At 38.9% G+C, this 18,134-nt stretch overlaps 1 protein-coding gene across 3 annotated transcripts in view; it reads right to left on the bottom strand.

Moving 5' to 3' along the window:
- SFMBT1 (Scm like with four mbt domains 1) overlaps positions 1–18,134 on the bottom strand; it is a 154,970-nt gene that overhangs the window by 78,383 nt on the left and 58,453 nt on the right. The gene's annotated exons all lie outside the window — the stretch shown is intronic.

Genomic DNA, 18,134 nt, shown 5'->3' with positions numbered 1-18,134 from the left:
CCAAACCTTTTAATGATTTTATAAACCCAATACAGGGCAAATCCATCTCAGTTGAATAAACTGGTACTAATAAATGTATAAAACCACTGAAAGTTCTAAACAAAACCCAAACTCAAGAATAACCTAAACTGGAAAAAAAGAAAACAAAGAAAGTCAAATTGTGGAGCCAATATTTTTAAAGATTTTAGACAACAAGGAGAAATTGTTAAGTAAAATATAGCATAAGCGGCCGGGCGCGGTGGCTCAAGCCTGTAATCCCAGCACTCTGGGAGGCCGAGGCGGGCGGATCACGAGGTCAGGAGATCGAGACCATCCTGGCTAACACGGTGAAACCCTGTCTCTACTAAAAAAATACAAAAAACTAGCCGGGCGAGGTGGCGGGCGCCTGTAGTCCCAGCTATTCGGGAGGCTGAGGCAGGAGAATGGCGTAAACCCGGGAGGCGGAGCTTGCAGTGAGCTGAGATCCGGCCACTGCACTCCAGCCCGGGCGACAGAGCGAGACTCCGTCTCAAAAAAAAAAAAAAAAAAAAAAAATATAGCATAAGCATACAATACACCATACATGGCCATTGGAAATTGTGTTAGAGAAATGGTTTTCTTCTCCAAATCCCAATAGGGCATTTTTTTTTCCTTCTAATTCTATGGTTGAACCAATAGGCCACTGTATTTGACTTGATAAGCTAATTTTAGAATGCATATAAGCCGGGCATAGTGGCTCACGCCTGTAATCCCAGCACTGTGGGAAGCCAAGGTGAGAGGACAGCTTCAGCCCAGGAGTTGCAGACCAGCCTGGGCAATATAGTAAGACCTCATATCTCTATGAAAAATTTAAAGAAACAAAATTAGCTAAGTGTGGTGACACATGCCTGTAATCCCAGCTACTCAGGAAGCCGAGATTTTTTTGTTGGTTTGTTTTGAGACAGTCTACTTCTGTCACCCAGGCTGGAGTGCAGTGGCACAATCTCGTTTCACTGCAACCTCCGCCTCCAGGCTCAAGCAATTCTCGTGCCTCAGCCTCCTGAGTAACTGGGATTGCAGTGTGTGCTACCACGCTCGGCTAATTTTTGTATTTTTAGTGGAGACAGGGTTTTACCATGTTGGCTAGGCTGGTCTTGAACTCCCTGACCTCAGGTGAGGTGATCTGCTCTCGCCTCAGACTCCCCAAAGTGCTGGGATTACACGCATGAGCCACGGCGCAGCCAGCCAGGAAGCTGAGAATTGCTTGAGTCTGAGAGGCAGAGTCTGTAATGACCCAGGATCATGCCGCCGCACTCCAGCCTGGGTGATAGAGCAAAAACAAAACATAAAATGAAATGCATCTAAAAGAGAAAATGTAAATCCAGCTACATTTTTGTAAAAGATGACATAAGGCAAGTTCCTTCCATCAAAATATTAGGCCAGGCACAGCAGCTCATGCCTGTAATCCCAGCACTTTGGGAGGCCAAGACAGGAGAATCACTTGAGGCCAGGAGTTCGAGACCAACCTGGGCAGCATAGTGAGACCCCATCCCTAAAAAGAAATTTTTTTCCTAAATCAAAATAGTGTAACATTAGCATAAGAAAAGACAAACATCAATAAAGTAAAATAAAGTTGAACAAAATAGATCAATTTTTATGACAGTGCGGTTTGTGATAAAGAGGGCATTCCATATAAATCATGAAAGGACACAAACAGTGTTAAAGAATTGCCTATCCATTTTGGGAGGAAAAAAAATTAGAACCTTACTTTATGCTGCCACATAAATAAATTCCAGGTGAATTAAAAGAGAAAAACATGAAAAAGAAGATTCCAAAGAAATTAAAAGAAAACATACGTGAATATGGTTATAGCCTTGGAATAGCATAGATTTCCTTAAGCAAGGAAGCCATAAAATGGATACCTTTGACTAAATACTTAAAACTTTCAACTTGCAAAAAGAACCATAAACAAATTTTAATGAGCTACAGAAAAAACTATCTCCAGCATATATAGCAGACAAAATATTAATAGCCATAATAGCACCTATTAAATAAATAAGACCAAACCTAGTAACATAGACACTTTTTTAAAAGGTCAGATATGAACGATAATTGTAGGGAATGACTGGTAATCACATGAAAACATATTCAACCTCAACAGCTAAAATTTTATTTTTCACCCAGATTAGCAAAAACAAAAGATTAGTAACACTGAATATGGTTGAAGACATGGAGAAATAGAAGCTGTCATTATCAGTTCAGGAGCACAAACGGATATAGCCCTTTTAGAGAGAAATTTTATTCTATCAAAATTTTAACTTGTATTCTCTACAACCCACCAATTCCACTTCCAATATATTTCAGAAAAATATCCAGAGACAATAAGGAAATAAGTAGCACAACAACTTCAAAGAAAGAGTTTAAACTGTCGTCATTTCAGGGCATACATAGAGAAACATCCCCGTGTGTACAAAGCAGCAAGAACCAAAATGGTTTCTTGAGCAATGCCTATATTAAGAAAAACTGGAGGCCGGGTGCGGTGGCTCACGCCTATAATCCCAACACTTGGGGAGGCCGAGGCAGGTGGATCACAAGGTCAGGAGTTCGAGACTAGCCTGAAAAACATGGTGAAACTCCGTCTCTACTAAAAATACAAAAAAATCAGCCAGGCCTAGTGGCGGGCGCCTGTAATCCCGGCTACTCAGGAGGCTGAGGCAGGAGAATCGCTTGAATCCGGGAGGCGGAGGTTGCGGTGAGCTGAGATCACACCACTGCCATCCAGCCTGGGCGACAGTGTGAGACTTTGTCTCAATAAAAAAAGGAAAAAGAAAAAGAAAAGAAAAAACTGGAAACCTCAGGGTCAATCAATACATAATGGCACATCCACAAGATGAAAGTTAAAAAGAATAAGACAGCTTAGTAAGCATAAAGTTTATGCTGGGGTGATGAAATAAGCTTTGGATTTGGATAGTGGTTTTATATAGACATATACATATAACCTATATCCATATAAAACCGAACAAAAACAAAACTACATATTTCTACAGGTACACATATGTATATGTGCAGATACCTTTAACATGGTCAGGAAGAATACATCCAAATCATTAACAGGAAAGTGAGATTCAGGGCAGGGCAAAAGGGTCCGCTTGTTTTAACTGCATTTGGTAAACTTTTCAAGATAAAAATATACTCATATGTTTACTTCAGTGATTTAAAATTTTAAGACAAAAAAATGCACTTATTGACATGGAAAGCTATTTATTCATTCTTTCAATAAATATTTACTGGAAACTTACTATGTGTCAGGTACAATAAAAAAAAAAATTAGAGATATATCAGTGAAGAAAAGAGACCAAAATCTCTGCCCTCATGAAACTTATATTTTACTGTAAGGAAGAAAGTGTAATACTTTCTTTAAACGTCATAAGTGATAGAGCTGGGGAGGAATGACAGTGTGGGGCGGTTAAATCGGGTGGAGAGAAAGGAGGCTTCATTGAGAAGGTAACATGGACAAAGCCTTGAGGGAGCCATAGAAGGAAAGAGCATGCTAGGAAGAGGGAAAAGCCAGCACAAAGGGCCTAAAGGGAGAGCATGTGAGTGTGAGCTATGTTCCAGGAATAGCAGGGAGGCCAGGGTAGTTGGTGCCAAGTAAGCAAGCAAGAACAAGTAGAAGGAGAAGAGGCAGGAGAGAGGTCAACCTCACACTGCCTGCCACCCCCAGGCGCCTCTGTGAGCAATCCCCACCTACAGCCCTTAAGGAACTACACTTACCAGGTGACCCTACTCCTCTGGTGGTAACAAAACATAAAGGCAATGTTGGTGGGAATGTTAAAATGATGCAGCCACCTGGGAAAACAGTCTGGCAGTTCCTCAATGTTAAACATAAAGTTACCATATGGCCCAGGATTTCACTCCTCAATATATACTGAAGACATATGAAAACATATGTCCAAACATAAACTTGTTCGTGAATGTTTGTAGTATTATTTATAATAGTCAAAAAATAGAAACAAATCAAATGTATCAACCAATTAATGGATAAGTAAATGTAATATATATAATGGAATATTATTCAGCCATAAAAAGAAATGAAGTACGAATACATACTACAACAAGGATAACCTTGAAAATATTGTACATGAGAAGAAAGACACTAAAGGCCACATATTATATGCTTCCATTTATATAAAATGACCAGAATAGGCAAATTGACAGAGACAGAGGGTAGATTGTGGTCGCCAAGGGCTGGCAGAGAAAAGGTAATAGATAACGACTACTAATATGTACAGGGTTGCTTTTGGGAGTATTAAAACATTCTAATATTAGACTGTGGTGAGAGTTGTACTATTCCGTGAATAAAAAAACTACTTAACTGTAAACTTTAAATAAGTGAGTTTTATGGTCTGTGAAATATATCTCAGTAAAACTATAAAAATAGTACTTATATTCAAGGACACAACTATGCTTTTAAATAACATTTCAAATACAGAAGCCAATGACCAAAAAAAAAAACAAAAAAGAGACAAGATATCTGGGTTACCCTTAGGATATGTAACAGAAGGAGAAAGAAAATAATTTGGCTGTTACTGGTTTGTATCAGTTAATGTAATGCTGTGCTTTAACAGATAAATTTCAATTTTCAATTGCTTAATCCAACAGATATGTATTTCCCACAGAGATGAAGTCCAAACAGGTGTCCCTAATCAGTAGACAACTCTCCACCATATGATTATTCATGAAGCCAAAAGCCTTCCACCACATACCTCTACCATCTTCAACAAAATCTTCACAAATCATTCACTGTAGGCGATCACACATGGGAGGTTTTCATGGGACAGACCTAAAAGCGGTACGTCCCTTCCACCCACATTCCACTAATTAAAATCCAGTCACAAGACCCCATCCAACTACAAAGGAAGCTGTAGACTATAGTGTGGCACTTCCCACCATTAGTAACAGAGTGCTTAAATTAGTACTGCCATTCACCAGAATTTATATTAACAGTAAATAGCAGTTATTTTATTTAAAGGAGGCTCTAGGAATCAATAGTAGTGTGTCATGGAATTCTTTGTCAATAAATATTTACTGAGCACATATTATTGCCACACCACATTTGTTCTAGGTGAACAAATATTTTGAAACCTGCCCTCACAAATCTCATGAAGTGTGTCGATAGCCAGCAACACAATAATTACAGTTGAGCCTTGAACAACATGGGCATGAACTACATGGGTCCACTTACAGATTTTTAAAAATAACTATCACGAAAAAATTTTTGGAGATTTATGACAATTTGAAAAAACTTGCAGACAAACCATGTAGCTTAAAAATATCACAAAATTAAGAAAAGGGTGTGTTGTAAATGCATAAAATACATGCAATATTAGTCTATTTTATCATTTACCACTTTAAAATATATACAAATCTATTACTCAAAGTTAAAAAATATCAAAACTTGTACAAACACAGACTGTACATGGTGTCATTCCCAGTCCTGAGAAATGTAAACAAACTTAAAGATGCAGTTTTACATCATAACTACACAAAATTAAGTGTAGTATATATTGTGCTACTGCAATCATTTTGTAGCTATCTCCTGTCGCTATTGCCGTGACCTCAAGTGTTGCGACTATCTGCTTAAAATGCTGTGACACTAATCATCTCCACACGGGCAGTTCGTCTCTCCAGTAAAATGCATAAATAATATCACAATAAAAAGTGATCTCCCATGGTGCTTACACATTTTTCATGATGCTTACTGCAGTACTGTATTTAATAACACCCTAAGACCCACAGAAAGTGCCGCTAGAGATGCCGGATGTGCTCTCAAGAAGCAGAGAGAAGTGGTGACGTTGTAAGAAAAAGTTGGATTACTTGATATATACAACAGATTGAGGTCTACAGCTGCAGCTGCCTCCATTTCAAGATAAGTAAATCCAGCATAAGGACCATTGTTTAAAGAAAAAAAAAAAAAAGCAAAGGAAATGTGTGAAGCCATCACTGCAACTATGCCAACAGGTGCAAAAACCTTGCATTTTGTGTGAATTACATTTTTATCTCACGTTGAAAATGCAGCTTTTATGTGGGTGCACGACTGCTGTAGAAAGGCATACCTATAAACTTTTGTATGACTTGAGAAGAAGTGAAGTCATTATATGACAACTTAAAGCAAAAGAAAGGTGAAGGAGGCCGGGCGCGGTGGCTCACACCTGTAATCCCAGCACTTTGGGAGGCCGAGGCGGGTGGATCACCTGAGGTCGGAAGTTGGAGACCAGCTTGATCAACATGGAGAAATCCCATCTCTACTAAAAACACAAAATTAGCCAGGCATGCTGGCGCATGCCTGTAATCCCAGCTACTCATGAGGCTGAGGCAGGAGAATCACTTGAACCCAGGAGACAGAGGTTGCGGTGAGCCGATGCACTCCAGCATGGGCAAAAAGAGTGAAACTCCATCTCAGGAAAAAAAAAAAAAGGTTAAGGATCTAAAGCTGGAGGATTTAACGCCAGCAAAGGATGCTTTGATAATTTTAGAAAGTGCTTTGGCTTTAAAATTTTAATAGGAGAAGCAGCTTCTGCTGACCAACAGGCAGCAAATGAGTTCCCCAATGCCATTAAGAAAATCATTGAGGAGAAAGGATTTCCACCTGAATAGGTTTCTGTGGGGTTTTTTTGAGACAGGGTCTTGTTCTGTCACCCAGGCTGGAGTGCAATGGCATGAGCTCAGATCACTGCAACCTCCACTTCCCGGGCTCAGCAATCCTCTTACCTCAACCTCCCTAGTAGCTAAGACTACAGGAACGTGCCACTACGCTCAGCTAATTTTTTTTTTACTTTTCTGTAGAGACGAGGTCTCACTATATTGAGCAGACTAGTCTGGAACTCCTGGGCTCAAGCAATCCTCTCATCTTGGCCTCCCAAAATGCTGGGATTTCAGGCATGAGCCACTGCACCCAACCGGAACAGGTTTTTAATGCTGATGAAAGTGCTCTATTTTGGGGGAAAATGTGCTACAAAGGACATTTATTAGTAAGGAGGAGAAGAAAGCACCAGGATTTAAGGGAGGAAGGTATAGGCTAACTTGACTATTCTGAGCAAGTGCAGTTGGGTTTATAATCAGGACAGCCCCCTAACCCCCACACCTCGAAGGGAAAAGATAAAAGCCAGCTGCTAGTCTTTTGGTTGTACAATAAGGCCTGGACAACAAGAACCCTTTTTCTGAATTGGTTCCATCAATGATTTCTCCCTGAAGTCAGGAAGTACCCAGTCAGTAAGGGTCTACTTCTTAACGTTCTTTTGATATTTGACAATGCCCCCAGCCACCCATGAGTTCAACTCTCCCCGTGAGTTCAACACCAAAAGCGATGAAGGGAGTCTACTTGCCCCCAAACACAATGTTTCTAATTCAGTATCTAGATCAGGAGCTCATAAGGGCCTTTAAGGCTCATTACACACATTCCTTTATGGAAAGGATTGTCAACACTATGGAAGAGAACCGTGATAGAACATAATGAAAGTCTGGAAGGATTACACTGTTGAAGATTTCATTGTTATAGAAAAAGTCCTGAAAGCCATCAAGCCTGAAACAATAGACTCCTGCTAGAGAAAACTGTCCAGATGTCCTACATAACTTCACAGGATTGACAACAGAGCCAATCACAAAAATCATGAAAGAGGCTGTAGATATGGCCAAAAAGGTCGGAGGTGAAGGGTTAAGATATAGATCATGGGCCAGGTGCCATGGCTCACACCTGCAATCCCAGCACTTTGGGAGGCTGAGGTGGGCGGATCACTTGAGGTCAGGAGTTCCAGACCAGCTTGGCCAACATGGTGAAACCTCCTATCAAAAATACAAAAATTGGCCGGGCGCGGTGGCTCAAGCCTGTAATCCCAGCACTTTGGGAGGCCGAGACGGGCGGATCACGAGGTCAGGAGATCGAGACCATCCTGGCTAACGCAGTGAAACCCCGTTTACAAAAAAAATACAAAAAACTAGCCGGGTGTGGTGGCGGGTGCCTGTAGTCCCAGCTACTCGGGAGGCTGAGGCAGGAGAATGGCATAAACCTGGGAGGCGGAGCTTACAGTGAGGTGAGATCCGGCCACTGCACTCCAGCCTGGGCGACAGAGCAAGATGCCATCTCAAAAAAAAACAAAAACAAAAACAAAAATTAGCCCGATGTGGTGGCACACGCCTGTAATCCCAGCTACTCGGGACGCTAAGAAAAGAGAATCGCTTGAACCCAGGAGGCAGAGGTTGAAGTAAGGTGAGATCGCAGCACTGCACTCTAGCCTGGGTGACAGAGCAAGACTCCATCTCAAAAAAACAACAAAAAAGATACAGATTGTGGAGAAATTCAAGAGCTAATACACAGCACACTAGAGGAATTAACAGAAGAGGAATTAACAGAAGACGACTTGATGGAGTGCCAATAAGGAAGAAGTGCCAATAAGGAAGAAGATGTAGAAGAAGCAGTGCTAGAAAATAAATCAACATTGACAATCTGGCAGAAGGGTTCGGATTATTCAGGACTGCTTTTATGACAAGATCCCTCTATGATATGGCACTGAAACTAAAGCAAATAGTGGAAGAGGGGTTGATACCTCCTCAGCCTACTGTGAAGATGACAAGGATGAAGACCTTTATGACGATCCACTTCCACTCAATGAAGAGTCAATATTAATATATTTTCTCTTCCTTATGATTTTCTTTGTAACATTTTTTCTCCAGCTTAGTCTATTGTAAGAAAACAATATGTAATATACAGCACATAAAATGTGTGTTGATTGACTGCTTATGTTCTTGGTAAGGCTTCTGGTCAACAGTAGGCTATTAGTAAAGTTTTTGAGAAGTCAAAAGTTATATGCAGATCTTCAGCTGCATGTGGGGTCAACACCCCTGTGTTATTCAAGGGTCAACTATAATATGTATGTTGAATGGAAACAAATGTTAGGGGGAAAAAACTGAACAAGGGAGGAGGACAGGTAGTCCTACTTTTAACAGAGTGATCAAAGTCTTAGTTGAGGTAATATGAAACAACACCAGAGGTAAATGAGGAAGTGAGCCATGTGGGTACCTGCCGAAGAATATTCAAGGCAGAAAAACAAAAAGTACAGTCTCTGAAGTGGGAGCTTGTGTGGCATATCTGAGGCCACAGCGGTTGGAACAAAATGATCACAGCAGAGATGCTATGAGATGAACTCAGGAAGCTATCAGGGAGTCATATTTTACATGAACTTGCAGGCTGCTGTGAAGATTTTGGCTTTGGGGAAGCCATTGAAAGATTCTGAGGAGAGGAGGAACACAATTTATTTTTTAAAAGGATCACTCTGCAGCTATGTGAGAACAAAGCAAGAGCAGAAGCAGGAAGACCAACTAAAAAGACTACAGAATAATCCGAGTGAAAGGTGTTGGTGGCTAGGCCCAGGACAGGAGAAGTGAAAAGAAATTTTCAGCAGCATCTGGGCTGACTGAAGTTTCTGCCCTAAGCAACTGGAAGGATAGAACTGCCACTTATGGAAAAAGGTCTGAAGTAGGAATGGTTTGAGGAAGAAAAATTATGATGAGCTTCAGTGCAAAATAGGGCAATATGATTACTTTCCTCACTACTAAAGGTTTGCTCTTGGAGTTTTCAGGAAAATGTTTTCAATCAACAAAAGTGTAGTTATTACACCCCTTATCCGTATAGTATCTCCAATTTATAAGCTTTTTTCACCCATGATGCTTCATCTGAACATAATAAAAAACTATTTTAGACAGCAAGAATGGGGCCAATTCTTTTTTTTGCCCCTTGGGAACCTCCTCGTTGGCTTCAATCCCATCTTACATTTCACCTTCTCCAGGTTTACCAATCAGCCTTGAAGGCATTTCCCCATAGCAATTCAGTAATTTATGCTGCCTTATTTTTAAAAATTCCAATTTCAACACCCACATACTTTCCAATACAGGCACTTCAATGACAAATTTTCTAGCTTTCTTTAATGTATGTCTTTCAATAATCTCAGGCATAAATATTTAAAAATTCATACCATAATGAATACTATATTGAATATAGGTAATATATATTATTATAGGTAACATTTATTATATTACCTATGTTATATATTATTATATATAATATACCTATATGTTATATATTATTATAATATATAATATACCTACATGTTATATATTATAATACATATTATATGCCTATATTATATGCCTATATATTATATATTATGTTATATACCTATATATTATATATAATATATGATATATAACATATAATAATATACCTATTATTATATGATATATATATTATATAGTATTATAACATATATACACCTATATAGTATATATTATATACACCTATATATTATATATAACATATAATGAATACTATACTAAATACTATGTATATATATATTCATACTATAATGATTCATACGATAATGAGTTTGGAAATCTCAGGCTGACCACCCTATAAATCCCTGGTCCACAGTTGCTAAGTATGACCACTTCGCAGCCCTGCTTCCTTAGCAATTACTGATTAGTACCAGGATATCGAGCACCTCCTCTTTGCCAGATACCAAGATGACTAAATTGCAGTTCTGAAATTATCCTCACTGTACCAAAATATGACAAAAGCATTTAAAATCATTTCTTTATCCTTATATTATCTTATAGGCTGGAATGGTAGCTCTTCCAGAGTTCAAATATGATTACATTTTCATCAATTAAATGCTTTATTTATGGGAGCCAGTAACATGAGCACATGTTGAAAAAGTATGTCTTTGTTATGATTAAATCAGGAGCTATTTCATTCACCAACATAAGCACTGTCAAAAATTCCTATGGCCTAGTGATGATGTAGTAGCCATTCTAAAGTATTATAAAAAGATTAAAGGAAAAGACCATGTTCCATTATGAAAAGACTTGAAACTATTCTGTAATTTCATGGTTGCTGTTTCTCAGTTTTCTCATGTCCACAGATGAGAAACTTCATTTCAATAGAACAAATGCTTGTTAACCATTTATCAAGAAAAAAGATTGAGTCCCTACTATGTATGTGCCTGGCACTTTTTATGTATTGTATGCTAAATAGGCACACACAACACTGTCTGACACATGGTAAGCTTAATATTTAAGTGTTTATTATTTTTTAATGATCTCTTATTTAATCCTAGCTATTCTGCTTAACTCATACAATGAAAACTCCATTTTACAGATGAGGAAAAGTTAACATGTCAGTTCCTATACAGTCATGCATCGCTTAATAATGAGGATCTATTCTGAGAAATTTGTTGTTTGGCAATTTTGTCATTACTCAAACATCATAGGGTGTACTACACGAACCTAGATGGTGTGGCCTACTATACAACTAGGCTATACGGTATAGCCTATTGCCCCAGGGTACAAACCTGTAGACAACTGTAACACAATGATATTTGTGTACCTAAACATATTTAAACATAGAAAAGGTATACTCAAAATATGTCATAAAAGATAGAAAATGAGGCCAGGCGCGGTGGCTCACGCCTGTAATCTCAGTACTTTGGGAGGCCAAGGTGGGCAGATCACTTGAGGTGAGGAGTTCGAGACCAGCCTGGCCGACATGGTGAAACCCTGTCTCTACTAAAAATACAAAACTTAGCTGGGTGTGGTGGCGGGCGCCTGTATTCCCAGCTACTTAGGAGGCTGAGGCAGGAGAATTGCTTGAACCTGGGAGGTGGAGGGTGCAGTGAGCCGAGATCCTGCCACTACACTCCAGCCTGGGCGAGAGTGAGACTCCGTCTCAGGGAAAAAAAAGAAAGATAAAAAATGGAACACTTATATAGGGCACTTATCATGAATGGAGCTTGCAGGACTGGGAAGTTGTTCGGGGTGAGTCAGTGAGTGGTGAACGAATGTGAACGCCTGGGATATTACTGTACACTACTGTAGACTTTCTAAACACTGTACATGTAAGGCTACACTAAACTTGTTTTAAGAATACTTTTCTTCCTTCAATAATAAATTAACCTTAGCTTACTGTAACTTTATAAACTTTTTGATTTAAAAATTTTTTGACTTTTTTGTAATAAACCATAGCTTAAAATACAAACACTGTATAGCTATACAAAAATATTTTTTTGGTCCACATCCTGTCCCACTGGAAGACCTTCGGGAGCAATAACATGCATGGAGCTGCCATCTCCTTGGTAACAATGCCTCCTTCTGGAATACCTCCTGAAGGACCTGTCTGAGGCTGGCTTATGGTTAATTTTTTTAATAAGTAAAAGGCATATACTCTAAAATAATGATTAAAAAGTACAGTAAACACATAAACCACAAACATAGTCATTTATTATCATGCTCAAGTATTATGTAACGAACATAACTATATGTGTGATGCTTTTATACAACTGCCAGTGCAGTAGGTTTATTTACACCAGCACCACAACAAACATGAATAATGTATCTCACTATGACTTTAGGATGGCTACTACATCATCACTAGGCTATAGGAATTTTTCAGCTCCATTATAATTGTATGGGACCACCGTCATATATACAGTCCACCACTGACTGAAACACCATCATGCCATGCATGACCATAGATAGGAAGCAGCAGGGGCAGCATTTGAAAACTCATCTGATTCCAGAGCCTGAGCTCCTTAGTCTTTCTGGGCCCTGGACTTTCCTTGGAGCTCAGAGAATACAAGGATAATTGTGAGGTATGTCTTATACCATAGAGTGATGGACCTAGATTATCTACGCTCAAGTCGTTTTATTCATTCATTCATTTAACTTCTAAGTTCCATACTGTTCTACTTAAAATGGTGAGTAACCAAGAGTCTGGATGGCACCTAGACAGATGCTGCCATCTATAAGCTTCTAAAATCTTATTCTAGTAGGGCCCTAAAACAGATTAATTCATATGAAAGGACAAAAGCTAAAACCAAAACTCTAAATTAATGAACACCTTACTAGTATATACACTAAGAAACTACTTTCTTCACAGCATTGTACAAAGTTAAACCCAATCTAGATTCAATTCTCTCCAATTCTGTAATGGTCACTACTAGTAGCCTAGTAAGTCATTTTCTCTACCTCTTCCTCTTTGCCACTAAATCCCTCATTTGTTCGGGTAACAAAGTTCCATATACTGGATTGTGCCCAATCTCACGCCTCTTTGTTAGGTAACTGTATTCTGAGTCTTCCCTGTGGCCATGTGACCCAGTCCTGGCTAAAGAGAAGAGAAAGTATGCTGAGGAGCTTGTAGGAAATGTATGTTCATTCCTAAGAGAGGCAACATAGTTTCAAAAACGTCTTGAGTTTGTGTAATATCAACAATGTTCATCTGACAGTGGTAATTCTCACTACTCAGGTCAGCAAACACATCACATTAAAATGTTTTCAGCCTATATATTCTACTTCTCTCAGAGTCCATGGCTATTATGTGTCAGGTCCTGTTCTAGGCACCAGTGTAGAATAAGGAACAAATCAGACTAAAATCTCTGCTCCGGAAGCATAGCTGGTACTCAATAAATACTTGTTTAAATAATTAATTGTAAATTCAAATGATTAATAAACTAAAACTTTGATAGAATAAACCACTAATTAGTTCTAAAATAGTTAAGTTTAACTTAAACTCATATTCAGATAATTTTATATACTGAACCTCTGAGACCAAATGATATAGCTAAAAATGTATCTTTTTGACACCAGAAAATATTGAATGTAAAAGGTATTGGCAGGCAATCATACTTACTACAAGAAAACTAGGCCAGGCGCGGTGGCTCGCGCCTGTAATCCCAGCACTTTGGGAGGCCGAGGTGGGCGGATCATGAGGTCAGGAGATCGAGACCATCCTGACTAACATGGTGAAACCCCATCTCTACTACAAAAATACAAAAAATTAGCTGGGTGTGGTGGCGGGCGCCTGTAGTTCCAGCTACTCGGGAGGCTGAGGCTGGAGAATGGCATGAACCCAGGAGGCAGAGCTTGCAGTGAGCCAAGATCAAGCCACTGCACTCCAGCCTGGGCGACAGAGCGAGACTCTGTCTCAAAAAAAAAAAAAGAAATGAAAACTAAATAATTTCTGATTTTCCAACAAAAAACATATGTATGCAAATTGAAAGAAAGTGTTCCTTTAGTATTAATTTTGCTATACCTCTAAGGGATATGTCTGAAGGGTACACTAAATACACAGAAGTACTCAATGAAGATTTAAATCAAATTTCAGAATGTGATTTCTGGCAAAAAAAAAACTTATGAAAGGAAAAAGGGAAAGTGGAGCTAGGAAACAAAATAATGAACATTTTGAATTATTCATGAATTTTGATGTCTTTCCCCTTCCTAATCTCTTTCCAATTACCATGATCAAGAACGGCCATATGACTAATTTTGACATTTGGTAGGGTAGCTTAAAGCTCTCTGGCACTTCATCAAATTTACATTAAGCAACAAGGAGTCTGGCAATGGGGCAGTTTAATCCTTACAGAGATAGCCGAGAGACCAGTCAGGGACACTAAGGTAGTTTAACTCTAAGAGCTCAGCTACAGACAGAACAAAGCAGAAACCTGAAATAAAGGCCTCCAAATGTTTTTGAGGTTCTTAGTTAGCTCTAGGTTAAGGAACTGACCACAAACCAAAGAGACGTGATTCTAATCAGGCCTAGACAGTTACTTGTCTTTACCCCACAAATAGCCATCTCTGTGCTCATCTCAGTATAGCCAGTCCCACAAAAAGGAAGACAACTGGGAGAGGAGAAGAGGAGGAGGAAAGATTTGAAAGCTCCCTGATGGCCACAATTGAAGATCAGAAAGACAGGTCAATTAAAGATATCAAGTGCACATATATGTGCCAGGAAAAGATAGCTTCCGACAGGACCAAAGAAACCTCCATTTGACAGTCTTCACTTTTTCCCCCACTAAATTCCTTGTTGCCTCAGATGTGATATTATGTCTACAAATTCCCTGGCACATGAACTGTTGAGAAACAACTAGAAGCAACATAAAAGCGAATTACATTACATTAAAAGCAGATTATTCTCCTGAGGAGGTTGAAAAATCAACTGAAGCTGAATACTGAGTATAACTAAACTTGTTCTACCCAAAGCTTGGCATAGTTAGTACCTCAAAAAAGATCACTCACCAGAAGAGGTGCTTAAGATGAGACTTTGCACTTCTGTCTTCATCAGTTGGGCAGAATATTTCTCCGAAAAGTGGACAACAAAACTCACATGCTGGGGAATGACCACTAGTGAGATAACAGACTAACCACAAAAAATGAGATCCAGCTTAAGTTGCACAGTCTACCATTTACCAGCTCAGTTTCCTTGTCTGTTACATAGGGAATATGATGAAGGGTTGTTGTGAACACTACTTTAGAGGCTACTGAACCTAGGCTACAACTTACCAACATACAAAATGTTTAAGTGGTTTACTTAGACCTCAAAACAGGAGAAAATCAAGACATATGAACGATAACACCATATCAAAAGTAACAGGGCAGTCCTGGCAAGGAAGCATGTGGTCTTGGCAGCCAGACTGCTGGGTGTGAGTCCCAAGTACCCAGCGTGCTTGCTGTGTAGTAATCAGCTGATTAGTGAAGTAATCAGTTTATGCCTCAGTGTCCTCATCTGTAAAACGCAAATGCTAACAACAGTACCTATCTCACAAAGTTACCTTGATAATTCAATTAATGTACTTAAAAGTTTATTGCATAGCAAGCCCTCAACTATTACTGCTGTAATAAGCCTCTTACTAGAATGAATGTTTACTGTTTCAAAGATGATTCCCAACCCATAAGGAAGTGAAATGCCTTCTTTTTTTTCCTCAACAAATACCCTTCTAACCTCTCCTAGCAAACTGATACCGTACACATTTTTAAATTAAAACACATTTCCTTATTAATTCTTTAATGGAATGGAGTAACATTGAATTAAGAGAGCAGCCAAAAGGTAATAAACAGCCATCATCAAAAATGTCAGAATCATCACGAAAGCATAAAAAACAAAGTCTTTCCCCAAGGGAGTAAGAGGCTCTGCCTCAAACCAGAAGAGGGCTGAGGGGAAGTTATAGTGGTTAACTTAGAGAGACCCTTGGGAGGTCCAATCACTCACCAAACTTTATTAACTCATGATTATAAGGCAGGATGCTCTGGGGATTTTGCTGCTTTGTATTGTTACATTAAACATACAAGCATTTTTAAAAGCTCTATGTTAGAATTTTAAGATGCCTAGACTATAGATACATATGCTGTACAATTAATTCACTGGAATGTTTTTAAGTTTAAGACCCTACAAGAACTAGATCATCAGTTATAAATACTGAGAACTTTTGGATAGGCTACCACCCTTCAAAAATCACGACAGGCAACCATACAGGTCAGTACCTCAAGAACACCTCAAGAACCTGTCCCTCAAGAATCTGTCCCTCAAGAACGCCTCCCAACTCCAGGGTAATGCTGCTGCAAGGGCATCCTTGGGGAAACATCATGGTGAGTGTCTGCTGCAAAACACTGAGCCAATACCTAAGAGGCATGCTGAACATTTAACAACAATGATACAAGGAACAAGTATGAGTTATTCAGAAAAAGTATAAATTATTTAGAACACAAAACAACTCTTCAGGAGCTTTTAAAATAAGTGCTTCCAAAAAAGGAGTAAATCTCTGGTCACTACTAGAGATGTACTACATAACACATTAAATCTGTAAATTAATTTGGCACAAAAAGTTAAATAGACACGAGGAAAAAACCAGCCTAGGTTATGATAATTAATTCGGAATCTAAACAGACTCATATGCAAGATGTAAAACCAAAACCCTAACTGGCAGAATAGCAGTCTACTTACTTACCTGTTATTTCCAAAGCGCAGCAGGACACTTGGCAGCCTTCTGTTTGGTTAGTATTAGACCCTAGTCACACCTTAATAGTTGCTTTTATAGACTTCAGTACCCCTACATCTTTCAATCTAACATATGTAAACATTCTCTGAAAGCCAAAAGTATCTATGTTAAATATATAGAAATTTTCAGTTAAATCTCTATACCTGTCAAACAGAAAGATTCCTCTTCTGGATTTCTTTTCTCCACTTTTCTATTCCTTCCTTAAAAAGTATTCGGTTTCTTTCCTACCACTAAATTATTATTTTGTGAACTTAAATGCAATATTACAAAGGTGGCCAGTTTTCTAAGATTAGGACTTACCAATTCCACTTTACAGTGCTTAGTACAAAATTATTGGTATAATTTTCCATCCTGAATAATACTATGCTACTAATGGTCATGTTTTCATGTGCTATAAGCAACATGCCTTCCGGGAATCTGAGGCACGAGAATGATGTGAACCCGGGAGGCAGAGCTTGCAGTGAGCCGAGATCGCGCCACTGCACTCCAGCCTGGGTGACAGAGCGAGACTCCATCTCAAAAAAAAAAAAAGAAAGAAAGAAAGAAACGTGCCTTCCATAAAACTCTTCCTATTCCTACTAATGTTCACGTTTTATAAGAAAAAAATAAGGCCAGGTGTGGTGGTGGCTCACACCTGTAATCCCAACACTTTGGGAGGCTGAAGTGGGCAGATCATGAGGTCAGCAGATTGAGAACCTGGCTAACATGGTGAAACTCTGTCTCTACTAAAAATACAAAAATTAGCTGGGCATGGTGGCGCACGCCTGTAGTCCCAGCTACTTGAGAGGCTAGGAGAATTGCTCGAACCCGGGAGGCAGAGGGTACAGTGAGCCGAGATTGCGCCACTGTACTCCAGCCTAGCGACAGAGCTAGACTCCATCTCAAAAAAAAAAAAAAAATAAGAAAAGAAAAAAATAGTGTTTACATAATGTATAACTTATTTCAGTCTTGGACAAAACTATCATTGAAACAGACAGGTGCCTGAAGTCATCCAAACAGACTGACAAGAATATAAAACTTCATTATTTGCAAATTAACAATGCAAAAGGTAGGCCTGAGGCAGACAATTGGTTACTAATGTCTCCTTCAAAGGGAAAAAATTTCCAGCACCATCTATTAAAACTGTTTGGATATATTCCAAAGGCTAGTTGTCTTTGAGAATTTTTCTTGGGAGGGGTTGTTATTTTAATTGTTGTATTTAAACTGTTCAAAAAATAAATGGGCTTAGTTGGTCAAAACACAACCACTCACTCAGGAAAAACATCATCATAAAGGTAAAAATAACTCAAAGCATACACT

The sequence above is a fragment of the Chlorocebus sabaeus genome, chromosome 22, assembly GCF_047675955.1.
Source record: "Chlorocebus sabaeus isolate Y175 chromosome 22, mChlSab1.0.hap1, whole genome shotgun sequence".
Classification (NCBI taxonomy): Eukaryota; Metazoa; Chordata; class Mammalia; order Primates; family Cercopithecidae; genus Chlorocebus; species Chlorocebus sabaeus.
Note: the sequence above shows the minus strand (reverse complement) of the source record. Positions and strands in the feature narration are given on the sequence as shown.